General features: G+C 40.3%; 1 protein-coding gene across 8 annotated transcripts in view; it reads left to right on the top strand.

Annotated features, from left to right (window-relative positions):
• Positions 1 to 25,256, top strand: part of myripb (myosin VIIA and Rab interacting protein b) — a 124,240-nt gene that overhangs the window by 29,570 nt on the left and 69,414 nt on the right. The window contains exon 1 of one of the 8 annotated variants that reach the window (XM_046065979.1): positions 13,017 to 13,266. The exons of the other annotated variants lie outside the window; for them this stretch is intronic. The gene's annotated coding sequence lies outside the window, so the exon portion shown is untranslated. Of the gene's footprint in view, positions 1 to 13,016; positions 13,267 to 25,256 lie in introns of those variants that run through there. 8 annotated transcript variants of the gene reach the window in all.

The following is a 25,256-nucleotide window of genomic DNA, read 5'->3' as shown; positions in this document are numbered from 1 at the left end:
CTCCTCTGGATTCAGGTGTCACTGCACATTTTACTGCAGTGCTCTGTTTTTCTCAACTTGGCCTCATTAGCTTCATGATTACTCATGTCTTGGGTTATTTTGTGATTATACTATTATACTGGAAGGTTGGTTATTATACGATCAATGTGTGACAAATGAGGGATGACTTTTGCATCTCTGAGGTCTCATTAGGCTTTAGTGTTGCTTTTTTAAAAGCAAACTGTTGGGAATTTTTGTGCTGAGATGTCACCCTGAAAATCTAATATTTCTTTGTAGTGCCTGGTTACATTCATTTGAGAGTGCTTAGTGAGTCAAAGCAGGAGCTCCTGGTGGATATTGTCCCACTGAAAACGAATCATTCCTCCCTACTTTCATTTCCAGAGGCATCTCAAGGATAGACAGATGCGCGCGCACACACACACACAGACACAGTTTTAGGCATACATTTCTAAACTCAAACAGACTCAGAGTTTCTCGTGGCTGTGGATTTGATTATGCGAGTTCAGGTCTATGCTTGTTAAAAGCTGACAACAGACAGATTTGTAAATCAGAGAAGAGTTACATTTTGACTGTTCTTTTATCCATTCCATATATGAAATATCGAATTAAAAATGCTCCTCCAAGGCGAATGCTAACACTTTAAAGCATTTCAGTCCTGCTTCTGTGTAAAGACAAACTACTGCAGACATCCAGTCAAACTTGGCCATGTCTTCACTTGCAGCAAGCTATCACAGCACAGACAGGCTGTTTGGATCGCACAGACTCAAATAAGCAGTGAATCGTATCTTTGAGCGGTGCTGGATGATCGTAATAATTAGCAGGGCCGAAAGAAGACGCTCATATAACATAGCTCCAGACGACAGCGTGGCTCGAAATAGCCAGTCGTCGCCTAAGCACTTGAGCAGGCAGCACACCGCAGAAAGAGTTGACAGGGGAAAGAGAGTGGGAGGATGTGGGTGAGGAGGAGGGCAATAATTAGCTGAGCTTGTCATTCTAGTGATTAAACACTGATTTAGAAGCGTGCTCAGTGGGTGCGTGGAGTTAAATTAGCTGTACTGCTGTTAGCGGCGATGTGACATGTGAGGCCTGGGTCATTGCACTGCAATGCAGCAGTGCAGGAGTGTGGCTCAGTTCAGCTCCATGTCTGCTGTCTCTTGTTGGCCTCACTGGTGTTTGTTTATGGGCCAGAAGTAACGTGAACACACCGGATGAGTTTGCCCCTGAACAACCTGTTAGTTTCTGCATAGTTTTTCTGGAGAGCCATGCTTCACCTCAATTCTATATGATAATAAATGATTTTGATCAGTGCTTCTCTAATAAGTGTAGCCTATGTCTTCAGACCTGCAGGCTAAATGCTCCAATAAGTAATGTGCCTTGATGGTTTCTGGTGATGGTGGTTTAATATTATCCCTCTCAGCAGATACCTACTCTTGTCTGATATTAAAAAAAGGTGGAACCGTTCTTTCATAATGTTCATACTAATAACTACAGGCATTTTATTTGAACTGCTCTGTTCTTTTCTCTGTACACTGTATCCCTGAATAAATGCACAACTCTGAAACAAGAACCTTTATTCCTACTATGCACAGCTGCATTGATGTCTATTACATGAGTGCAGTAAATCAACTTCTTATTTTCTCCCTAATTTTAAGAGAAATCACTGCTTTTATATCAAGTTGTTCTCCCCAGGCAAATTACAATATTAGTGTTAAGTTTAGATTAATGTTGAAGCAAACATTGCACTTTCACCCTGGTGCATTAAGAAAATTGTTACATAACCGCACAACTCAGACTGACAGTCTGACAACAAACAAAATAATTAAATGACCTTCCTTATGCACAGATGCATCTCTTCTCCATAGTTTGTTATACTTATATTTAGCTCTTTTATGATAAACACAGTGCATCCAGCAGGGTTCTCCATGAAAAACCACATATGATTGACTGAAAACAAAAATAATGTCTGAAAAAAATAAACAGTAGATGAAAGTGGGCGGCAAATTCTCCTGACTCATAGAATCTGTTTAAAGCTGTACCAATTGATATTTTTATATTAACAAAGGCTTAAATGACTATGTGTAATAAGACAGGGGTTGCTCGTTATGACAAACCCACAGAGAATTGCACCCGTATGTGTAGTTCCACTCAACTCTGTGGCATTTTTGCATCTTTTAGCTCATCAGTTTACCTTTACAGCCCAAACCTTTTATAGTCTTAGTTCACTCTCATTGCTCTAATCAGTATTGATTTTGTCCAAAGCAGGCAGCTGTTTTCATAAAAGCTGAATATAATTTAATAAACCCACTATATGCTAGCTTCTCAGCAACAAACAGCAGAAAGGCAAAGTTTGCGGCTAGCTGGTGAACATACTGTTTCATCTAGAAACTAAAGAGCCAGATGTTTCCCTAAGGAGTTGGAGACCAAAAATTAAAAGCAGAGTGAATATTAGGCTTAAATTTCTCAGGTGGCCCCAAACACAACTCCAACTGAATGCGAATTTTGTTCCGTGTCTGCTGGATGTGTAAAACTGTTTGCTAACATGTTCACTATATATCAATGAAGAATATCTAAGTTGTTTCACTGAGTGGTCAAACCAAGTGGTCAAAAAATCTATTTATTGCTGCTTCTATGTAAAAGTTAACTATGATTAGAGTGTAAAGCAAATCATATCTTTCTCATAGAGTTTTCAAGCTATTTAAAATCAAAAATCAATAAGGCATGGGAGTTTAACACTGACAGTTTCATGGAAGAGTAGGTTTTAATATTTTGAACAAACGCAGCTTTGGATGAAAACATGGTATCTGAAAATGCAGTTTCCCCTAGATATTCTTCTACAGGAGAGACCAAGTCAGAAGGGAAGGTTGTAGGTTTCCTTAATCACTGCCTTTTTGTGTCCACTCAGCGGGTTTCTGTCATTGATTGTGTTTTGCAGGCCGGTTTGTGCAGTTAATCATTGAAATGGCAGATGCAGCATTGACACTTGATCATCACTTTTAGACCCTCTGAAAGACTGATGCAGAATTAATGACACCTCGTTATTTGAAGAGCTTCTTTTTAAAACTGTGCATACTATAAAACAAAGCCAAGATAAAACGTACCAAACAATATTAATTAATGACAGATAAATATAAAATATATTCAGGCCCATAAAAAGGAATTTATGTAAAATTTGAAAAGGCATTTCGAGAATGATTTACCTCTGGCAGAGCCTTGGGTTCTGTACAGCAGAGTCATTTATTTAATACATTATTAATCATGGTCTTGTTTTCCTCGTTAGTTTCTACACGACAGGAAGACTGAAGTTGTAATTTTATCGAGCCAGTTCCCAAGGTAACACTGAGCAAAGTTATGTTCTCCACCTAAAGGAAATCTTCCTGTAGTGGCTCAGATTTCTGGGTTATGCTGTAATGTATGGCTCTACTTTGGATTGGCGACATGTTATTATCCTAATGCTCAACACCTTCTCTTCACCCCCAGTTCAAGTTAGATCTATTTATGAAGTCATTTTAATAAAAATGCAGTTTGCAGAACATTCAAGTGATTTTACTGAACAGTCGAGGGCATATTAAATAGTCTCGAACATAAGACAACAAACAGTTGAAGACACTGTGCTAACTGCAGCATTGCCCATTAAACACTGGTATATGAATGGATGACTTACTCTGTGCTTGTGCAAAATATAAGAGATAATGTGATGTGCTCAGATAATATGCATAATAAAGTTGTCCATCCACTCTAATAAACACTTGACACCCCAACATTTGTCCACACTCTCTCCCGTTCCACTTCACCTCTCTCCTTCCTTATCTCTCCTAGCACCTGTTGGAGTATATGCTGTCCTCTGAAATTTTATTCCTATATTACAGTCATATTTTATGGACTCAGTTTGGGCTAACTGCAGATACCCTATTGTTTTGTACTTGCCGATAGTTGCGGTGGCACAAATACTGTTCACCACATGCTTCCCGGGGCCCCAAATATCCTACAATACCTCTATAGTGACTTGCTTTGTGATAGTTATGTTATAACCTTTTTACAGCCTAGGGCTATTGGAAGCTACAGCACAGTATGATGTCATAGCTTTATTGATGCTTAGTCACAATGTCAAGGAGAACCGTTAACATTCCTGCATAAATATTTTAAATGATGTTCTTTTAAACGGGCTTGTAAGTGTTTATGTAAATACTGAAAGAATATTTTGACATTTTGGGAAATATGCTTATTCTATTTCTTCTTAGATGAGAAGATTGATGCCACACATGTCTGAACAAAAAGCAGCAGCAGGCAGGCTAGCTTAAACGGCTAGCCTGGCTCTGTCCGAAGGTAACAACATCCAACTATCAGCACCTTTAAAGCTCACCATGCCTTTGATTTTAACCATTCTTTTTTTTTTATTTTTTAAGTCTGTCTCTTGCAAATTCAACAAGTGGTTATGATATACCCCTTAATCCGTGATATGATATATTAATTAGTGATCTTTAGAGGTGCTGGTGCTAAGATTTTGTTTGTTTGAAATTGTCCTTAAATGTTTCCCGCATTTATCCAAAAAAGACAGCTGTTTGCACTTTAGCAGTGGTCCTTGTTGGTTTGATAAGAAGTAAATTTGTATCTCACCATTTGGTGTAGAGGTTTGAGGGCTCAGAGGTGATAGTAGAGAGGGTTACGGGGGCTATCAGGCCTGTAGCTGTGTGTGGTTCGAACTGTGTGGGACACAAGTGTACAGTAGCAGCAGGATGCAACAGTGATTCACAGAGTAATACAGCCCACCACTGTATGAAGTTTCAGGCCTACAGAGTGTTTCTGTGTAGGACTGTGTGTGTGGACAAAAAAAACATGAGACAGAATGAAAGTGATATTGAGAGTGGGCAGATTGGAAATGAGGGGAAAACCCAAATATGTTGGGTCAAGAACAGAGCAGGGAGAAAATTGAAGGGGGGTGTGTGTGTGTGTGTGTGTGTGAGATTTGAAAGGCTTGCTACTTAATTACTCTCACTCCATTTTCAACTCTCAATTATGTCACTTCCGGTTGCCATAACACCTGCTAATGACACTGGCTTCGTTTTTATTTTGGATTACGATTCATCAGCACGGCTGACACGTATGAACGCATCCCTACAGTGACATGATGAACCACTATTTCATTATTGCATTACCTGTCCAAATGAAGACTCCCTGCCTTGCGTCACATATGCCGCATTTACAACCATGATTATCTCAAAGAATGGACATTTTTCTCCAGATATTGGATAGGGCATTTTGCAGATGTCTCTCATAGAAATTGTTTGTTAAAATTGAAATTTCTGTCTTCTCATCAACCTGAAATTATACTTGACATGCTCATACCCAGCAAGGCATTATTATGCAGCAGTTAAGCCTGTCTTAATATGGGGATTAATGTCTAGATAAAGATTTGTTCAGCATTAAGCCGCAGTGCATCGATGCTCATCTCTGCATGTCATCCCAACTATGTGTGCACATGTCTGCTGATATACAAACACATAAACAGATGATTACAGAATGATGTGCAGTTCTGTTTATGACAAAGGCAGTGTGTTGAGGGGAGAGTATGTGTGAATGTACATTAAAGCATTAAAACATTGTTGTGAATCCTACAAAACCTCAAATACAAAAGATGCAGTACATTTTTTGGATCAAAATTGTTGGGCTGTTTCACTGGTACCATGAGTCCAGCTATGACTCATCCATGTGTGTTACACACACACACACACACACACACACACACACACACACACACACACACACACACACACACACACACACACACACAGAGTCTTTCCAAATGCTAATCCTTTTTGTCACTGCTTTCTACCCACTTTCATCTGGAAATCCCTGTTTGTTTGCTCCAATCCACTGTCCCTCCCCCTCTGTTTACCCACATTATCGTTCACTCCTTCCTCTTCCCTGTCGTACTCGGTCCACTTTCTTTCATCTCACTTTCAGCCCATCCCACTGTGTGTCTCTCTTGCTGTCTCCTATTGATTGTCCCCTGTCATCGGTGTCTGTCATGTTCTGTCTGTGGCAGTGTGTCTCTGGCTCAAGGCTACAGTGTTGTCCTCTCATCACCTATCATCACGCTGATACTTTTAAGGACACAAGAGACCTCATCTTACCCCATGGAGTATGTTCAGACCAGTGCAAATGGGTTATAAGTGAGGAGCCTATGTTGCGTTATTAAAAGAATAGTTTGACATTGTAGGCTCATTTGCTTTCTCGCCAGAGTTGGATGAAAAGATTCACACTGCTCTCATGTCTGTCCATTAAGTAAAAATCTAGAGCCAGGAGGCAATTAGCTTAGCTTAGCATAACGACTGGAAAGAGTTGTTTCACCGTGCTTCCAAAGTAAAAAGAATACACCTGCCTGAAATTCAATTTGTCTTTTTTTCTTTCTTTTTTTTACTTTGGACAGAGCCAAGCTAGCTGTTTATCCCTGCTAAGCTAAGCTAATCACCTCCTGAAAGGACAGACTGAATTATGTCGATTGTCTTATCAAACTCCTGGCAAGAAAGAAAATAATCCTATTTCCAAAAATGTCGATCTATTCCTTTACCCATGAATTGTTCGTTGGACATCACATTTTACAGAGAGATAGGATGCAGAAAAGAAAGCTCATTGATTTTCCTTGCTGAGTAGTTGAATGCATTTTAAATGGCCGATAAGAGCTTGAATTATCTGCAGTCATTCTTCAAGAGACGAGTCAATTTTTGAGGCAATTTCTGGCGAGATAAATCACAGCCCATGAACTATACACGGTATCTGAATCCATTTTGAACTTTCTCTTTTCAAAGGCCCATAATTCTCTCGGCCTGTGTCTATGCCAGCCAGCCAGGTTAATCCTCATTAACATCTACAAGACACTTGAGGGAACAATTTTTCATGTACATGTGTGGGAAGTGTGCGAGAAAATCACTTTCAAGCTACTGTAGTGTCTTGCGGTTTTTAATGAAGATTTATTTATCCCTCAAACTAGGAACATACAGGTCACATGTCAGATCCAAGTAGTGAGATAAAGCAGCTGCTATAAATGTAATAATTGACTGTCATGTTTGGTGGAAAAGAAAAAAGCTTGTAGAGGCAGCAGAAACAACCAGACTAAAGTACTACAACAGAGTATGCTGTACTGTATTTATACATTTCTGTGCCTCCTGTTAGAGGTAAAATTGCTACTGTGTTAGCTGCACACTCTTTGTAGCTAAAATGGGTGCCAGGACAGAGAGTGCCAGAACTTTCTTTGGATGTGGAACTGCCTTCTCCCTCCTCTGGGCAATAATTAAGCTGCAACACACAACCGTTCTTAATGAAGTTACAGTTTTTAATGAAGTTACACTCATTAAATGCAGCTAGTAGATAAATAGGTGTATTGTTAGTTACTGTCTGTTTACAAGCTGTGTTGTCTCCTAAAACTTTCCCCCTCTGAGGCTGGGTCATAATGAATGGAAAAAGGCTCTATTGTCACTTTTAGAAGGTCATCTTCAGACCCAGCTGAATTATTAGAGGCTGGGATCGATACACACAGTTTGAAGTCGCTAACAGTTTTGTGTGTGTATTTTTTTTATTCCCCTCCCATTGCTTTTGTAGCCTGACATTAATTTTGTTTGTTTTTTGTGTTTTCAAGCAGCTTATCAATATTAGATTTTCTCTTCTACAGTTATTCTGTTTAAAGCAACATTAGGTGATTGGAACTGATCGATATTGAACAGCAGCTGTTGTTAGAGAAATTACTAAAACGCAGAAACAAAGGAAAGCGTTGACTATAGATTCGACTCAGAAGTCTGTGTTTAGGATGGTAAGACATAATAATGAGTTAAAAGATGCATAAAGTTGTAGAGTTTTGTGTTAAAGGATAAGTATTGAATATTTTTCTTACTGTCCACAGTTCCACTGAATACCCCTAAAACCTTCAATGTTCCAATCCAATAAATGAGCCACACTGTTCACACCTTCATTACAATCAACAAGGGTACTATACTGTATTATTTTCAGTTAAGCCCACATACTTTGTCCTGCTGATGTACTAACAAATGCACAATTTACTCCTTTCTGTGTCACGGTAACTACAAACTACAAGGCCCGGCTGTTTAAGGAAATGATTTGACCTTTTTTTTCGAAAACATACATTATGAAAACAAAAACAGAAACAAAAAATGAAAACATACATTATGATCCATTTCTTGAAAGATTTGTCTTGGCTGAGGAAGTTTTAAAAGTATTGAGAGACGGACTAACGCACTGTTGATATCTCATGGGATTTGTTGACAGTACAATCCTGAATTCTCCATACACTCTGCACCACAATTAACACTTTCCCAGAGTCAGTATTAGAGAGGTGGTATTATGCTCATTTTCAGGTTCAAAATCTTATTTAGGGGTTGTACCAGAACAGGTTTACATGGTTTAATTTTCAAAAAAAAACATTTTTTGTCATAATGCACATTGCTGCAGCTCCTCTTTTCACCCTGTGTTGAAGGCTTCGTTTTAGCTTTGGAGATCTTTTCTCCAAATGACCTTTGTTGGGAGTTGTACATGCGCAGTTCCTAGTAAAGGACTACTAGCCAATCAGAAGCATAGGAGGGCGGGTCAGCAAAAAGCCGGTAAACAGCTTGGCTTCAGCTGTACATGTTGCCGACCAGCTTAGCAACATAGACTGGAGCAACAGTTTCAGAGTGGTGAGTTATTAATCTGTAAAATCTGTCCATTGACTGCCTGGAGGGTAGCTAGTGTTTGGAAGGGAGAGGAGGTGTGTGCTGCAGCTCAGAGTTTTTCCACTGGTGTTTTTGAGGGCGTGTCGGACTAGCCGCTTGGCGAGCGCAATATGAGGCACATTTAGCTTTCTTGTGTTCGTCACAGGGATGAAAGGGAAGCGGCTGGACTACAAACAAGCTGTTTTCAGGCAGTTCAGAGCAGTGTTTTCTGTAGGAGATGGGAACTCCCTTTGGAGTGGACTTTGGGCTTTTTCACTTTGCAAACCTATTACATGCATATAACTCAATAAAGGAGAGGGGAAAAGCCAAAAAGCATAATACCACCTCTTTTTAAAATGCTTATTTGCTAATGCATGTTAAAATATTTCCTCTCAGGAATGAACACTTTGCCTTTGTGATGTCGTTCCATCATCTGTCATTACTAAAATCAAAACCCTCCAATCTGCCCAGTAGTTTTAAGCTCCTTGGTGATTTTTTTGCCCTTTATAAACTTGCCCCTGCCTTTTATAAAAGCTGTTTACATTACAGTATCAGTTGGTGCTATTTTGCCCCTTTCAAAGGCAGCCCCATTCCTTGGCAGTGGGAGACAGCTGACGGCAATCAGATGGGGAGATAAATGGCTGCCATCGAGGCTGTCTGTTCAGTTGAGAGTTGGGGTTGTGAAGGTTGACACTCGCTGATGGTGAAGTAAACACACAGCGTGCCCTTGCATGCAGACTGCCTGCCAAGTCTTTGATCTGCCAGTGTTGGATCTCAACTGTGTTGCCATATCAGTGTGAATGTAGTGTGAGAGTGTGTATGAGAGAGAGAGAAAATGACATCGTTGTAATTCTGGGAAGAGGCAGAATGTGTAGTTGTGCTGCAACTGATAATATTTCTGCTGGCTAATTTTAATATTTGTCAATGTCTTAAATATTTTACTTTAAATGGTCAAAAACGTAATAAAAAATAATATAATGTCAGACAAGGTAAAGATATCCCATTACTGCATTAACCAGGAATTATCACTTCATAAAAGGTGTAGCTGATTTTATCTTACAATGTAAAAATGAAGTTCATTTAAATTTAAGGGAATAATATTACACCAATTAAAATACATTAAACATATAGCATAAAAGTGCTAGGTCCTCTGAAACGCATGGGGACACCTATGTACAAGGAGCTGTCTCTCTGCACTCTAAAACCTTTAAGCTACAGTGTGACCTATGAGTCAATGTCAGGTTACCAATAAAGGAGAATGGATGGCGTGTCAGTCCTTGTCATTGCTGTCGGAGTTATTGAAAAGATGACTGGCCAGGGACACCCTAGATCTTTCTGCTATACTCGTATTGTCTTATTTTGATTATAACACCATTACATACAGATCTAAACCAGATTTAATTTAAATGTATAGACTAGATAGTAATATACTCATTGCGGTTTGATTATGAGCTCTGCCTACTCTGCGTGACAGCACACAAATGATGACTCGTGCTATAAGCTGACAGGTGTGTGTGAACATCCTGTAATGGACGAGCCATTTTTGCCTCAACCTGAATGCGATATTGTTGGTATTCTATGTGGCTTGAGTGCGTGCTGTGAGTGTCCAAACTATGTGACGGACATGATAGGACGCATGAATTCATTTTTGCTGCAACTCCTCCTGGTGTGGCTGCACTCTGAGGGATAAACAGTGAGTTAATATGCAGTAATTGCTGGAGCACAACACCTTTTAAGTCTCCGTTCATGTAGCAGTAATCTCCCAGGCAGTCCTGGTCATTTGACCTCTACCTCAGCTACACCTGTCCAGCTGTGATAAATGTCTTTGCTCCACTCAGATTCTCTCTCTCTCTCTCTCTCTCTCTCTCTCTCTCTCTCTCTCTCTCTCTCTCTCTCTCTCTCTCTCTCTCTCTCTCTCTCTCTCTCTCTCTCTCTCTCTCTCTACAAGAAACCGAAGGTGATCCGAAGCAAAGGTATAGTGATGTGATTTTCTCTTTATGAGATTACACTCATTGCAGATTTTCATCTAAAATGAAAAAAACATTTTTTATCACAGAGAGTGCCTCAGGAACCACTGTGGAAATGAATGTGTGTGGCTTGAAAGGACAAGCCCACAGTGGTCTGGACTCCCTGTGGTGTAAGCCATCCAGATATTGTAGAGGGGTGGGTGTGTGTTTTGAGGTAATTGTATTTATGAGTGGTTCTATTGGGTTATCTAAGGACACTTGAAATTTTGTTGGCTTCAGCTAACAGCAGCCATTATAAGAAAGCTTTGTTACAAGGTTAAAGTCATTTCAATAGAATGCAAAAGGACTATGTGAAAATGGGAGTTTTCTAAATGCAAACTTTATTAAATAATGTTAAATCTGATTTAGTTGTATTCTAATTTAAATTCACTCTTGCGGTGTGACAGATTTTCAACTCCTGTCAGTCTCCATTACGTTAGGATCTGTGTTATAGTTCATAAAGCTACATTTTGAGGAATAGCTTCTGTCTGTGTGTCTATGCTGTGTGCCTGACTGACTGAACCACTCAATCAGATCCATGGACTGTTGTTTTGTAGGATAGGTAGAAAAGGTGAAATAATATTGCTTTTTTGCTTCCCTGTGTATTGCAGGTGTGAATGGCTTGTAGCAAGTTCATACTGCCTGACATGGACTGTTAGGCCCGGAGTGTCTCTGCCTTGTTGACTCTATTGATTTGCCACCTGCACTGTATTATCATAAAGCCAATATGCATGTCTGTCAGCCTTGGGAAGTACATTAGGCTTGTTGCTTTGTTATCAACACTGATCCGTCAGCAAATAGGGCCACATGGACATTATCAGCCATTACCATGTTAACATTTTGTTTCTTCCTTTTGATCTTTGATTGTTTTTATTTTTCTTACTGTGTCTTCCTTATAAATCATTAATTTGAAAGTGTTTCACTGCTGGATTTACTGTTGAAATGAGAACACATTTTATCGGTGCACTTAGCACCACTGCCTCCCAGCTCTTTGTCATTAGTGATCGTTCTGCTGCTCAAATCAAAAGTGCTATACAGTCTCTCCCTGCTTTCTTGGGCTACAATCAATAGCTGTTCTTCTTCTACATTCGATACCATATTCTGCCGTCTCTTTCCCCAAATCACCTCTGACAAACTGCTGCTCTCCCTGGGCCTGACATTGAGCCACGGTGGTGGGTGTCACACAACCATAAACACTGTGTGTGTGTGTGTGTGTGTGTGTGTGTGTGTATTTGATTCTGTCTCTATATCTGTGGATGTGGAGTCGACATGTCCTCCCCTTGCTGTTGCCAGAATGTATAACAGATTGATTTGGTGTGTGTGTGTGTGTGCATCTGTGTGTGTCGTAATGTGACAAGTGTCAAATCTGTCATGGATCCACATAGACAATGCTTTCTGGTCATCCACACACACACACACACACACACACACACACACACTCTAAGGTACAGCAGGTGGGCTGTGGCTGCCAGTCAGGCCCCCCTTAGGGTCTAATAGGGATCTGGAGTCCCGGCCAGTACGAGAGCCCGAAGCCCCCATTATGTCAGAGCCACAGCCAAACCCCCATCCCCTGTAATTGAATTGGCATCTCCCAAAAATAACCCTCCTCTCTTGTGCTTGGTTCGGCCCTAATTATTCCTCTCTGCCTGTCTTATCCTTGTTCATTCCTCTTTATTTTCCCTGCATGCAGCTCTCCTCTCTCATCACAGGGGAATTCAGTGAATGATGCTCTTGTGTAGCTCCTGCGTCTTTGTTGCTACAGAAATAGCCACTCATTCCCTCACGGCCATCCCAGGCCTTGTCTTAATATACTGTAGCACATTCCCTAAAACCCGGTATTCGTACGGCATGGCTAATGTGCACCACACAGCGTATTGTGTGTTACAATTGCAGCTGATGTTGTCACTGAATAGCGAGATGAAGGGTCACAAGCTGCTGATTTAGATTGAGATTTTAGGAGGAAACGTCAAAAATGCAAAGCTGTAAATGTCAAAATTAAGCTGTAAGGTAAACATTTTTTTCAGTAGATAAACATTTTTCTGTTTTAAAACTGTATGAAAAGTTAAATTTAAAAGCGTTTCCGGTGAATCACAGGTATTAATGTAACTGCTGCCTCACTCTATATGAAACATTTATAATACATGCTGTAGCATATTTGCAGCATTTTGTAGACTGCCATTGTTCTCTTATGGGAGCCTAACAGACTGACTCTCCCATTCACTACAAACAGTTAATTCCCCCCCGATAGAGGCACTGGTGTTGGATGTGTGCTCAGCTGCTGCTCCCTTTTTCTTCCTCACTTAGTATCTCTGTGTGGTTGACGCTTAAGCAGCATTCGTGGCACATTGGGTTGGATCTTCCTGTGTGAATAGAGATTATTCAGCAAAGGAAAGAACAATCTTGTGTCTGCTACTGTGGCTTGTGAGGGCTACAGCTGCTAATCTGGGATGTAGCTGGAGAGATGGGATGAAGGGATGAAAGGAAGGAGAAGTGGCATGATGGAGCTTCAATAGAGGGCTTGATGAGATGAGTGACAGGGATTGAGATATGGATTAAAGGAGGTAAGAATGTCTAGGAAACTTCTGAAAATATACCTGCACACTGAATATATACTCAGAGCTTTTATTTGCATTTTTAGACAATTGTGACCTCAGTTTGTCTTTGTTAGACTTTTTTTCAAGCCTCTGAGCGGCGATATGAAATTCAGTATTCATTAAAAGTAGCTTTGCAGTCGTATTTTGCCCATCTTCTCTCTTGACACAGAGGAAATCTTGTGCACTGCTCCAGTTTAAATCTTTTGGAAAATGATTATGGCCATTGCAGAGAAGAATTTAGATTTAATCTGTCAATAACGAGTCAAGCAATAATCCCATAATGCAAAATTAATGCATGGATTCCTTCACTCCTAAATTATCTCAGCACCTTGCTAAGTGTGCAGTAAATTGTCTGTGCACGTTATTTTCTCCAACTCTTTATCTCTCTCTCTCTCATTTTCTCACATAGTTGCCACGTAGGCATGCCATTCTGATTAGAAACGTTATCAGCGGAGCACACATTTGACTTGGATTGTTTCCCAAAGTGAGGGCTCATTATTGACTTGTTGGATAATCGTCGCCAGCCAAGTTGGTTCAGAGAGAACTCTCCCCCATCGCCCCGAGGCTTCATTTCAGCTCGGGGTTCACAGAGAGGAGAGGAGATGGGGGGGAGAGGATGGATAAAGAAGCTGAGGAGTGCCGATGTATAAAGATCAGTGTGTAACTTAGCCATAGCTGGAGTGTATAAAGCACAATTTTACACACTTACAGGCTTGGACTGATGGTAGCACAGGTTTGAAAGGCATCAAAAAGTCACAAATTCTCAGGGAAAAAGGGGCACAGAAGGGTAGATAACAGGGAGGAGATTTAAAAAGAGAGAAAATAGGATAGGTCAAAAGAAAAACAGTGATCCTTGAGGAATTATAACTATGTGTGAGGTGGAAAAAAAGGCAGGAAAGAGTTAAAAGTAAGGGTGACATTAACTTAAACCAGTGTTGGTCTCATAATCTGCCTGGAAGATGTGTGTAATTGATTCTTCTCCTGCATATAGCCTTTAATAATTGCACTAACTTTGCAGTAAAGCTGTGGGTAAACTTGACATTAAAAATGCATTTGGCCATGTCAATATTAACACTCCCAGTATGTGCATACGCTTTAATAACGTTATTACTCTATATATGCACTTACTCAAAGAGCCAAAAGTGAGTGTGGGTGCCAACTTTTTCAATTAAAATCAGATTATACTAATGCAGCCGATTATAGCTGCAAGTGCTGTGAAAATCTCTGCAGATAGGTGAACTGAACTGATTGGAAGAATTAATAATCTAGTCATTTTATCAATTTGGTATTGAGTGTCATCTGGACCTATAGATCTGGCATGCATCATAGTATTTACACGGACTGTGCGTCAGTGTCCCTATATGGACAGCACCATCACTCACAGAGCAGTCTACGTCCCCATGTGTCTTTTAAATGTGTGCATCCATTTATGCTTACATGCCTGCATATGTGTCTTTTTTCCCAATAGTGTTTACTAACACGCCTCTTAGCTCACCAGACTGGAAAGCCTGCAGGATTAATGTGATGTATGTGACTACATGAAGCCGATAACAATAAATTGCATATAATCATGACACACACACACACACACACACACACACACACACACACACACACACACACACACACACACACACACACACACACACACACACACACACACACTCTGGTTATTTGTGATGGGGCTGCCTTCTTTTAAAGGCCAAGCAGAAGCTGTTTGGTTCAGGGCCAGCATCAGTAGTAGGTTGTCACCCACAAGAAAGGGGATGTTCTGAAATTTAGGGATCTGAATACCTCTGGGATTTATTCATACCAGCAGCAGCATCACACCATCCCTGTTGTGGTCACCTTGAGCTTCTCATACACTACCTAAAAGAAAAGTGTGTGTATATATATATATATATATAAAAAAGCACCACTTCGCCTGTAATTCAATCTATACTGAAGAGGATAGTGAGGGAGAAACAAAGAACAGAGAGAAAAGCCAGCAAGTCTGTGTTTCCAAGGCCACCACAAAGAAACGAACACTATTAATAATGTATACTGTATAAGTTAGCCACATTAATTTTTAAAAAATACAAAAAAGTTTGTGCACAGTCTTAAACTAGGGTTTTATCACATTTAAATACTAAGGTTTCAAGAGAGTGAGAGTTGAGGAACCAAAACGAGGTTACAGCCATTTTTTAGCACTGTTAGCCATGTTAGCGAGAGAGAGAGAGAGAGAGAGCATTGCTTATTACGTGATTCAACATTTCCCTCTCTCACACACACGCCAACGCACAAACACACACACAGCAGTCCACTACTTGCCCCAGATGTCTGTGATATTGCAACAGGGTGTAGGCCTACTCACACTAGGCAATCTGTTAAGTTTCAATCGCCTGAAAAATGCCATCAAAGACTATTGCTCAAGGAGAGACCGCAATTCCGCCCTCTATGGTAACATTAAAGTATTTTACGCACTGCTTGTCGCCGGTAGCAAGCATATTATATGTAGTGCTGTACTAATTGGAGGATGCATCAAAAAGCCTAAATACTAAACAAATAAGCTGCAGTCAATACAGAGTAATACAGTAGACCACAATACAACTGAGTTGATTTTCGCAGGTCGCGGCCTCAACCAGTTCGGTCAAAACTGTGCGGAGCCATCCTGTCAGTCATGCGAAGCGCAGCTTAGTTGGAAAGTGTGTTCATTTACGTCTGTTACGTCTGACGTTTGTGATTAATGTAATTAATAGTAGATGCTAATTACAATGAAAAATACATTATTTGTGATTCAAAATTATTGTAGTTGATAAATGAATTAGACACCCCCACAGACCATCCTTATGGGAGCTGAGCTCCCACTGGCTTCCATGTAACTCGAACCGTGGATGCAGGCAATTATCCAAAGAATACACATCTAAAGTAACTCCAAACACCCAGGCACATGAATCAGGCAACATCCAAAATCCAAAATAAATTCAAAACCAGGCGCAGGAGATGGCAGCGACACTTGACAAAAAAAAGACGACTCAACACTAAACAATGAAAATTCACAAGAGGGAGGTGTTAAACAAGACAGCTTGAAAACACAAGAGCAGGAAGGAAAGTGACCAGAAGTAAGAGAAAAAGAAAATACCCAAGTAAAACAGGAATGAGAACGAATGAATAAATGACACAAGGACAAAACACAGAGACGAGAGAACACAGAGACACAAGAGGAAGAGTTTACCAAAATTAAAACAGTATATACCAAACAAGAACCTAGAACCATGACATTACACCTATAATTTATATAGACTTAAGATAGTTACACTACATGTGATGTAGGTGATGTGTTTCATTTAAGTGTGACACTGACCAGTGGCACAGGCGATCAAGTTAACGCGTTAATGTTACACCTAAATGAAATTCAAAATTTATGTAAGTAATTTAAGGCCCCATTCACACTACTCCGTTTTAGTTTACAAATGGAGAATTAAAACGAATACGATCTCCGTCCACACCAGCGTTTTAGCTGCGTTTTGGAGTTGATCTCCGTCTACATTAAAACGACCGAAAACACACAGCTAGGGCCCGTTCAGGTACACTGGGCATGCGCATGCCAGTGTAAACATGAAGCAGGTGGTCTATGCCGTAGTTACAGAAGATTTGGCAAAGGAATAAATAAATACAGATGAAGCATCAGACCAGTTTATTTTGTGTTTTTGTTTTTTTGCACGCACCAATAACAAGCTGGGACTGAGTGTGGCAGCGGAAAACAAACTGGGAGTCGTTGCAAAGTAAACGGCAACATGCACAGTACAAGTGTAGGCAGATAAGTGTTATTTGCACCGTACATAATATTTTAATAAAAATACAATGTCAAAAACCCGGTCAGTAGCATCATTGTTTCTGCTTTGCAAGACAAAAAACAGAGAGCCGAGCGTGAGCGGCTGCGTCATCGTTTCTAAAGTCCTCCGTTTTGGCCCGTCTTCACTAAAACGGCCTCCGGAGTTTTGAAACGCAAAACGGGGTCAGCAGCATTTCCAAACTTCTCCGTTTTAGGTCTTCATTTTCGTCGTTTTAGTCTGGACGGGAGGTGCAAATGTAGCAGAAGGTCTCCATTTTAATTCGAAAACGCAGTTGTGTGTATGGGGCCTAAGTCATGTAAGTAACGTAGTTATTTTAACCCAAACCATGATCTTTTCCTAAACCTAAGCAAGTAGTTTTAGAGCCTAACCAAACCTAACTGCAGTGTTTCACAACATTAACCGCTAGCTTTATTTTGAAAGTCTAACCAGACGTTGCATAGTTATTCTTGCTAACTTGACCGTGAAGCGCTACAAGTACAAAAAGTATACCCAGGGCGTTAAAAAGCGACGCCAAAAGGGCATTGACAAAGCATCCAGATAAGATGCCCTGGGGTCACCGCTGTCAAAAGGAGAAAAAAAAAAAAGATGTGGATATGAAAATGATTTCCAGTCACTGTTGCGACAATAAAAAGAAGATAAACTCTAGTGAGTCTAGAGTTTAGAGGGAGTAACCTGCAGGAGTTAATGGCAGGGTCCTCCAGATATCAGCCAGTAGAGTTTGGAGGAAGATGACTGATTGATGAATATCTCTCCTTCATTTCTAGTCACTCATAGATGACACTGGTCAGTTAAAATTACCTTGTTGGCTGAATCTCAGCTCAAAACTCTACACTGTTGGGACTGTGCAGTTGAAGTCAAATAAGTTGTACTGTGCAGATGATGATCTTGCAGGAGAAGTGGGTAGATGTATGGGGTTACTTCAAATGTTTCAGGGCTGCCTGTTGTTGTTGTTGAAAGTATTTTAAAGCGACAAATATATAAATTAAAAGCAATATGATTTCATCTCAGCTCACCAGCCTTGCCACACCTGCACCTTAATCAACAGCTTGCCAACAATCCGAACAGCCGAACGTTATAAAGAAACCCTCTACCTTGAAATTTATGACTCACGTGCCAGTCTGCACACTGCATTGCAGAGGAGAACGACTGTTGAGAATTTTCTACAGTGGTTTTCTCTGCTCTCTGTCGGGGCTGGCATTCAAAGTCATATGAACTGTGTAACTCGGCTTCACCCAGTCAGGGTCCAAATGCAAATTTTGCGCTTCGATTGAGCCTAAATTTGCTCCTGTTCTCGTTGCTTTTTTCACCCCGGAGCAGATAAGAATTCTTCCAGCTCTAATGCACATAGGATGCACAAAGATAGGCAGGCATGCATGCACACATATCACACTCTCACAGGCACATACACACAACACAGTGTGTTAATTTTTCACTTCAGGCCGAATATCAGCAGGAAAGGATCCCTACGTACAGACTTTAGCTGTGCACACACACAGCACAGAAACATCTTCAAACTTGAAATTGCCCACTTTCAATTAAATGCACCTTAAAGCACTTAGAAAGTCCTCGATCAATTTACAATTACAGAGTGAATTTAGCTACTGTACACTTGAAAATGCACATCGACCCAGATCAATAAAAACACACAAACTCCACACAACACACACACACACACACACACACACACACACACACACACACACACACACACACTGCTCCCACATCTCTCATCCAGGGCTGTATGATTTACTGGTGTAATGGTGAACAGTAGATGCTGGTGTTGTGGGTTTCTACCACAGCAGGTGGATCAAAGCAATGATCATCTGGTAAATTGTGTGCTCGGTTTCTCCACAATCATCTTCTCAGCTATACCCTACACACTGGGTTTGTCTTTACTCCAACACGGATCCTTCTCTTTGCTACAATATGCTCTCTATCTCTTTTGTTTTCATCTTAATTTCAGTGGCTCTACATTTAGGAGGAAATTCACACTATATATGGCCAAAAAGACATTCTCTGCACGCCAACCTGGGTGTTGTGCTGTATATCCACTGCGCTGTTATGTCCTCTTGTGTGCATTAATACATATCCCTATATGTGCATCATAAAAAACTTTAACAACACCCTGCGTGTTGTTAAACAGTTCGATTTATGCCATCTCAGATTTTAATAGCTCCTCACTATTTGCTCAGTAATTACTTCCCATTTCTTATGCATAGAGGTCTCTCTAGGGTTATTTGGTGTGTCACAGAACCTGAAGGTATGCAGTATTATGCTTTAAGAATGAAATATTTAACTTTGAGATGCTAATAAGCTTTTATTGTTGTCTGATGACCATTGCTCATTCGATTTGATTACAAATTCAGTTAATTGCATTCCCTTAGTTTTTTTATAAAATTTTTTTTACCGTAGTCATAAAATGGCTACTGATTTCTGTTGTGACAGCCTTGTCTACTCTGTGATTACATTTATTCATTTAGCTGACGCTTTTATCCAAAGCAACTTACAATTGCTATATATGTCAGAGGTCGCACACCTCTGGAGCAACTAGGGGTTAAATGTCTTGCTCAGGGACACATTGGTGGATGGGTCACAGTGGGGGATTGAGGTTTAGCTGTATTCTGGCTGCCTTGTTTAAATGAATAAATTTAGTTGTTCAATCATTCACAGATGTTACCCCCACCCCATACATACAAAAGCGACCAGGAGATTGAATTGGTCTCTATAAATGACCAACAAATTAGCATAACATTACACATTCTTAACATGTGTTTACATTGCACCTGAGCTGATTCATCACATTTCATCACATTGGCCCTCATTTATCATTCTTACGGGAAACGGGGCGTATATGTTGGCGTAAGATTATGCTTACACTCCTCTCACCGCGTGATTTATAAAGCTGCGTGTACCTGCGTGAAATCCAGGTGTACGCAATACCTGCCCTTGATAAATGCCGCGGCTAAAAACGATCGTCATTAGAATAACACGCCCCTACATATTCAAGTTTCCGCTTCCCCCATGCCCTCATTTTACGCCATGGACACATGGAAGACGGCAAAGAAGGGGAACTTCTCTGACATGGAGATGGAGACCATCACCAGGGAAGTGGAAAGAAATAAAATTGTTTTATTTGGGAGTTTAAAGAGTGGGATTAAAGGCGCCCACAAAAACAAAATATGCACCCAAATTACGACTTCTGTTAATAGTGTTGGGGTTGAGAAGCACACTAAAAGCGCCAGGTCAGCCATCATTGAGAATTGGTGTACAGTGAAAATCCAGTTTAAATAGCTGTTTGGATGAGCAAATGACCTATCACAATGCATTATTTTACAGGAGGTGTTTTGAAACAATTAGCATCTAATTTAGTATCACGTCACATGTATTGGGGCGTACAATGTGATGATGTGATGTGGAGTACCATTCATTCACATTAATAACTGCATGACAATTTGTAATATTATTATTCTTATTATGATTTTTATTATTAATGACGCTTATTGTTATTTAGTAGAAGAATGTCATTATTATTTTTATTATTTAAAAGAAGAAGAATGTAATTTTTATCATTTTGTCAGTCTGAATTATTTTTTGTTCATTGAAAGCCTTTCATTACTGAACCCAGTCCGTGCGCACCTGCCGGGCCTAACCCTGAACGTCAGGTAAAGTGCACAGGCTCCACTGGGTATAGCTGAGGCCTAAGTACAGATTTATCCTAACTGTCATCCATTATTCTGTTTAAGTGCAGTTATAGTTTTTGCGTTGAAACGGCTACAATTCCTACTATTGCGACATCAAGGGATGATGCTTACATTTTGTTTAATGCAAGATATTAGTCAAACGCTGAGCAAGAAAAACATAGACAAACCAATCACGTGTTGCTTTAGAAACATTTTATTATTCTCTTCAAAATATCGAGAAAAGCAAAACCCTGTGGGGGGGGGGAACAAAAAAAACCTTAGATGGCATTTTGAATGCACATTTGGGTGCTGACTTGTGGCTGGTTCTGTGAATCTGCAGCGTCCAACTTTTATTTGTGTCACAGCCTATTTTTGTTTGGATATACACTGAAATAAAAGCAACCCCAAATAAACTACAAATGAAGGACTACATATACTTACAAATCAAATGCTTTGGTAAAGTCATACAAATTAAACATTGAAGTCCACGTTGCACAAAAATAAACACTGAAGTTTATAATTACTATGTTGTTGTTTTTTACAGTGGGTCATAATATATCTTTTAGTTTGTCAGTGCGTTTTGTGGTGTTAGGAATTTTTTTTCTGCGCATTTCCGCACTAACTCAAAACTTGCGTACATGTACACCACCTCCTGAGCTGGCGTAGGATTTGAGCGTGCCGTACGCCAACGTCCATATTGATATATCTCAAAGTCACCGTGGTTTTGGGTGTACGCCAGGTGTACGCTGGAAATTTGGTGTACACACTTTTCATAAATGAGGGCCATTGTGTGTTGGTCAGCATCAGTTTTGAGAGGTGTAACTCTTATGCACTGCACTGAGCAGGAGAACGGCGGCTGAGAGGGCGATACATCATTTTAAAAAACTGCAATTGTTCTGTGGCCAGGCTGCCACTGGACCTTGAAGTTAGTCGTTATCTTGATTGCAAATCTGGCTATAACATTAATTCAACTTCACCCGGAAACTTAAGCCTGTCCGTTTGTCAGCTGAAACAGAAATGGAAAGTAAGGAGCAGGAGAAATGAGGGGACTGAAAAAATAACTATGTGAATAGATCACTTGCAGAGAGAGAGAGGGTGAGTCAGAATGGAGAGGCAGGGCAGACTTTGATGGGAAATGAGAGATGTGAGAACCGAGTTAATAGATCTTCAGTGCAAATAATATTTGCCATTAGTGACAGGCTGTCAGAAATACACTGCATATCATTAAATCCACAGGCCAATCTGCTGCCCTGATTTTTAAATTACAAACTGAATTGGTATTCTGCTGCATGTGCTCTGCTCCCCTCAGCCCACCATACCCTCGACACATACACTGCAATGACTTTTTTTGCATCAATAGATTTTAATTCAAAAGTTTGGTTTCTTGTAAACTTTTAGCATCCAAAGAAGTTTGTTGTTCTTAATTTGTCCAGAGCTACTGCGATAGATCATGCTGACATTAATGCAAGGCTTGAGTAATCAATTGTCTAAAAACATGCTAAATTCCATGAGGCGGAGTACCTGGGGACATTAACCCACCAAACAGATTGTACTGAGCGTGTGCATGTTCATACCTTTTTAATCATGTTTCAAAATGGCGTTGAATGGCTGCTTTTGTCTGGAGTTAACCTTGCACTGTAATTGTGTAAAGCTTTTAGCGGATGCAGAGGAGAGCAAATTGGCTTTGATCTGTGGTTAGTCACAATTTCTTAATCGTCCTCACTTTCCCTCTTTGTCCAAACTGCAGACATTAATGGACTCCCAATACTGGATTATGGACAGTTCGACTGAAATAGAAGTTTAATTTCCTTCTTTCAAACCGATGTAGATGCATGTTCTCTATTGAATGGCGCTGCCCACAGAAGCACACGTATCGATTAGGTGTCTTCATTGTTGGTCAGACAAAACATGGAATTGGAAGAGGTCACCTTGGACTCTAGGAGGCCTTAATGGGCATAACTTTCTGTATTTACAAAACAATTCATTGATTTTATCCAGAAAATAATCAGCAGATTAATAAATGATGTAAACTAGATGAATAAGCCGCATTTAATTGAGTGGCTGACCTTGTTCAATTAATTAAAAAATCATGGTTTTGCCTTGACTTGAAGATGAAAGTGTGAATGTTAGTGAGTTTAACTTCAGTATTAAATGAAGTATGAATCCCTTGATAGGAAAGGTGCCCTAAGACAACACAGTGTGTGTGAGAGAGTGAGAGGGAGAGGGAGCTGCTTCCACTTTCCTTATAAACACTGGCAGTGTCCAAAATCAATTAACTCGGTCTGTTTGAATGTTAGATAGTAAAAATTAACTATAAATGCTCATTAACATTACAGATTTCTGTAACACTAAAGGTCACTTTGCTGATAAGGGTAGACTACTGTTATTCTCAGGAGCTGGATTGCCCACATGTATCTACAGTCACGGCTGCTAGATGAGCACAGATGATCATGTCTCATTAACAGAGATGTGAGGTAATGCGATGGGACACCAGGCATGATAACTCCTACCCCGCACCCCGTTCTCCTTGGATCTATGTGTACATTCACCCACTCATTTAATTAAACGGCCGTAGCGAGCCGCCATAACTGGGCTGTTCATTATGCCTGTATCACAGACACAGAGAGGCAAAATGGAACCTGATCTTAATCGGAGCAGAAGGAAATGATTTCCAGGTAACTGCTTCTTCGAGTTATTGAGATATAAATGTATGCTGCATATTATATATTTGTTCTCTTCTGGGTGTGTGTGTATGTTTCGTGAACCAGATGCTGCAGCTCAGTTAGTCTCTTTTATGTTGCTTGGAGGTTTGTTTAAATTGTTTTAATTTGATTGGCGGCCAACATTTCCCAGCAGCTGTGACCTTGCATGTGTGTGCAGAATACCAAACCTCCTTTTGATCATCTTGGTATGTAACTGTGTGTATGTCAGTATCTACAGTGTACATATGCCTGCCACTGCCCTTCAACCCTCACCCCCCCACCCACCCCTGCCGGTTCTCACATGACACTGTATATGAAATGGTTTGTTCATCTTGTTAATATGCGGCATCTAATGATGCATATGAAAAGCAATCAGTGTGGCAGCAGAGGCTCTGCTTGAGGAGCAGCGTTAATAACTTAGGGAAAAGGGAGATTGCAATGCCCCCGCTGGCTCCATAGACAAACGTAAACATATCACACCCAGGAAATTCACAGTATGCTGCATATTCAGCACTCAGTGTTGCTATACACTTAATTTTCAATGTATAACTTAATGGTTTAGTTCAGATTGGGATGCCCACAGACATCTTTTGTACATGTTTGTGTGTTTTGCAGGTATTACTGTGTTCAAACACATTTGGGGTTGGCTTGTTTTCCCAGTATGAAGGATATTACATAGATCTTTTGTACACACTGGAGTGTTTAAGTGTGTTTTGCATGTATCAGTGTGTTCAGACACAAATGGCTTGTTTTCTCAGTAAAAAAATAATTTTTGGTGTCTATGTTTTGCACATATGTGTTGGCATGTACTGTACGTAGCATCTGCTCTGTAGCTGTGTCGTGTCAGATCAGTGAGAGCGGTGTACGCTGTAACCTGGCTGTGTGTAGTGTATAGAAGAGCAGCTTAAATAATTGACTCGCCGCTCATTCGAGCTGAACCCACTTTCACACCTTGCCAGCAGCAACAGCTCGATCCTTGCATCTCAGCCCCCATTCAGGCCTAATGCCATCTGATGGGTGACAGTGTAAACATGGATGAATGTGTTACTTAAAGTCTCTTCCATGTGTATTATTTAAAATATAATTGACACAAGTGCGATATGTTCTAATGATAAAAAGGTTTATGATATCAATGCAAAACATTACGTAATTTATTGGCGCTTCTGCCTATGGTGCATTGCTCAGTCAGCACAAATCCTACAGAGGGAAAAACCAATGTACATAATTTATGGGAACAGTTGAGCCCAGGCCTCGGATAGCAGAACGGCTTTGCTGGTTAAAACACTGATTAACAACCTATATTATCCAGTCTCTCTTTCTTGTTATCAGTCATTAAATATGAACATTTACTTAAATGTTGATATTTATAAATTTATTAATTAAATGTTCTGTAATGAGCAAAATATCAGTGAATTCATACAGTCTGTTGAATGCAGCTACTTTTTCTTTGCTCACAGTGCTGCCCATGCCTTGATTAAGAAAGATACCATGCTTTCTTTTCATTGGAGGATGTAGAAGACGTGCGCGCCGTGCTCTCCTCAGCTGTGTTTTGGCCGATGTGAGCAAACAAGGCATGACAGGTCCTCCCAAATTGAAATGTCAGCCATCACGTTAATTTCACAGAATCAGTGTGAGAGAGGGAGATAAACGGGAAGCCCATGACCCCTTCTGCCCCCCCCCTTCTTTTGGTAGCCCCCCCCCCCGCTTTAAATTTTTCATTTACCACAACATCTCCAATC

Source organism: Micropterus dolomieu, linkage group LG01 (genome assembly GCF_021292245.1).
Source record: "Micropterus dolomieu isolate WLL.071019.BEF.003 ecotype Adirondacks linkage group LG01, ASM2129224v1, whole genome shotgun sequence".
NCBI classification, from domain to species: domain Eukaryota; kingdom Metazoa; phylum Chordata; class Actinopteri; order Centrarchiformes; family Centrarchidae; genus Micropterus; species Micropterus dolomieu.
This window is presented reverse-complemented; position numbering and strand designations above follow the sequence as displayed.